The sequence below is a fragment of the Corvus brachyrhynchos genome, unplaced genomic scaffold, assembly GCF_000691975.1.
Source record: "Corvus brachyrhynchos isolate BGI_N302 unplaced genomic scaffold, ASM69197v1 scaffold220, whole genome shotgun sequence".
Lineage (NCBI taxonomy): Eukaryota > Metazoa > Chordata > Aves > Passeriformes > Corvidae > Corvus > Corvus brachyrhynchos.
In genome coordinates this window covers 7155047-7158122 of record NW_008236209.1, presented here as the reverse complement: position 1 = coordinate 7158122, position 3076 = coordinate 7155047, and the positions used below count along the sequence as shown (strand labels likewise).

General features: G+C 44.9%; 1 protein-coding gene across 2 annotated transcripts in view; it reads right to left on the bottom strand.

Moving 5' to 3' along the window:
* Window positions 1-3076, bottom strand: part of LOC103622885 (protein FAM122A) — a 28020-nt gene that overhangs the window by 11180 nt on the left and 13764 nt on the right. The gene's annotated exons all lie outside the window — the stretch shown is intronic.

The following is a 3076-nucleotide window of genomic DNA, read 5'->3' as shown; positions in this document are numbered from 1 at the left end:
TGCGCGCGCTGACGGGCTGCGGGAGGAGCGTGTGTGTGTTTGAAACGCCGCAACGGTCGCTAGGACGCGCGCGCCGCGGGGGCGTGGTCGGGGGCGTGGCCTGGGGTGAGTCCGGGTTCGAGTCCCACCCCGGCCGCAAACCCGGCGCGTTCCGGGCTGCGCTCGTCCGGGGGCTTTTTTCCATCTTAGTGGGGAAAAGCTTTTGCAGCGTTCTTCAAGATTACGTCCTCTCCGACCTAAGTTCTGCAGGCTTTTCCAGTGTTCTCCCCAGGCTTCCCTAGCTGCTGAAGCACATACGAGGGCTTTGATTGCAATGAGAGTCTGCACAGGTTTCAGAAATCTGGCGTAATATTTGTTATGAGACGTGTGATTCTAGTACTTGACTGTATTCAGGTTCGGGACTGACCTTGGCAAATCCACTCTGAGTGATCAAAGCATCAAAGTTTGTGCTTACTTTACAGTATTTTTCTACAATAACAGTTGCACCATACATATTTGTCTCTTGCATGCAGGTGGTTTCAGGGTTGTTCCCAGCACCAAATTTTAAAAGGTCTTCATTTTCTCCTGGGATGAAACGTTTCTTTTGCCAGAGTGCTAGGTGTTGAAACAGTTAAGATAGAAAAGTTTGGATTTTTCAACATTTCAACTACCTTAATTGGGATCATGGCTCTTACTTTAAAACTACTGAAGGTAGATGCTTCTAGATAACCCATTAGAACTCTTGTTTTTTCAGCTTAATATTTATTATGGTATCTCCTTGCATTTTTTGTTAATCAAGACTGACTTGAGCATATTCCATTTTACTGCATTCAGGGACTCTTGTCTCATCAACTGCTGTTGATGCTTACATTTCTTTCACTGAACTGATACTATTAATGAAGAACTTTGTGCTGAGATGTACAAAGATGCGTGAAGATGAGTTAAAAGACCCACAAGATCACATTTTAAATATTTACAGGATTTTTTTATATGTATTTATATTGAAAAACCCAGAGAAAAATTCCTTATTTTGTATTACTGCAGAGGAGAAATACCTTTCACAGTCCTGTCCCCCTGCTTACACTATGGCCTATTACAGCCAGTAATGACACCCTTCTGTGAGTTGATACAGAATTGCCATCTCCTGAAAAGACTGAGAACGTAAATATCTAAATCTTTTTGCTTAACTTCTAATAATTATGACCAGTCTGATTCACTGGAAAATTAGGATCTGCAGCTGTGAAAGGAATTTACTGTTAATCACCTTTCACTGCCACCATTCTGTAAAAGCAACATGGCATTTTTACAGAATCTGCACAATTCTCCTTGTCTGGTGCTTCAGCACAAGCATTTCACAGCTTGGAGCAGCTTTCATACCTTCATTTTCCATGGCTAGAATTGCCTAAAAGGCAATTCAGGTGACAGTTCCTAGCAAAACTTCTAGCCCTGAATGGAAATCTACACACAAATATGCTGGTTCTCTTAATACAAAAGCCACCTGCAGGATCTTATTACAGCACCAAACTATGTGGATTTTGCTATTTATTTTTATTGTGGAGTTATTATATTATGTCCTTGCCACTAAGGGCAGCAAACAGCTTCAAATGCCATGTACCAGGATACCGTTAAGGAAGAAGTCAACAGTATCCAAAATGTGGCTGAGAGCTCAAAAACATCTGCTCTACGTCCTCAAATTTTCCAGTGCCAGGCACATCATCCTACTGTCTGACCAGGATTTACTGTAGCCAAGAGAACTTTAATGGGAATATGTGTACAAAGGAAAGTGGGGACTGTCAGGATGACCCTCAAGTGGGCTGAGGAGGGTAATGAAGCAAAGGGATGCCTGTGAGAGAGTTGTGCTGTGGAACAGAATGATAGAAATGAGGAAATCACAAGTTGTTGAGTTAGCACCATGGCAAGACGGATTAAGAAAGGAAAGAACATGTTAAACAGAGCCTTGGGAGGACACAGGTGAAGGACGGATATTCATAGTGGGGCAACAGAGACTGAAAGAATGGGATACATGGGTCCAGTGATACATAGGGACTGGTGGGCATGAAGCGGGTGGTGATGTGGGAGGTATTTGATAGTGTCAGGGAAATACCCCCGTAGGTGAAATAAACACAGCCACAGTTACAAAATGCTATCAGCCTTAGATAAATTACGAAGCATGGGGCTCATGAAAAAATGTTTTAGCTCTTTATAATCTACCTTTTTTCTCTGGTTATTTCTGTTCCTAAAGACTGCCTGAAACTCTCACTATAAACAGATGAAGAGATGGAGCACCTCCCTTATCAGGAGAGGCTGAGACAATTGGGATTGTTCAGCCTGGAGAAGAGAAGCTTCCAGGTCACCTAATTGTGGCCTTCTAGTACCTAAGGAAGGAAACCTACAAGAAAGATGGAGAGAGATTTACAAGGGCCTGGATTGACAGGACAAGGGGGAATGGCTTCAAATCAAAACAGAGTAGGTTTAGATTGGATATTAGGAGGAAGTCCACCCCTGTGAAGGTGGGGAGGCCCTGGCACAGGTTGTCCAGAGAAGCTGTGGCTGCCCAGTCCCTGGAAGTGTCCAAGGCTGGGTTGGATGGGGCTTGGAGCAACCTGGGATAGTGGAAGGTGTCCCTGCCCATGGCAGGGAGGTGGATAAAGATGGTTTTTAAGGCCCCTTCCGATCCAAACCATTCCATGATTCTATGGTTAATGACCTGTTAAGGTAAACCAGATTCCCCACTTCATCCCAAGAGTTAGGAGTCTCAGCACTGTCCACCAGCGGATGTGGCATTGACCTTCCAACCTATTTCACCACAACCTCCTCTAGGTATAAACTAGGGCCACATGTAGCTATTAAGGTATTTTGAAAACGTTTGGGTTTATTCTTTATTCCTGGAGTTGTCTGGGCCTGCACAGAACCATCCGCTGTTATTTCTGCAAGCAACAACAGCTCGGTATGAACTCAGGGGCGATATTTTCGCTATTTAGCGATCAGCGCTGTGGCCCTTGGCGAGAGAGCTCTGGAGAACACACTTAGGACACCTAAAATCTGCCAGAGCTGTGCCCGAGCGGCCGCAGCCGGAGCGCTGCGCCTGCGCGCTGCG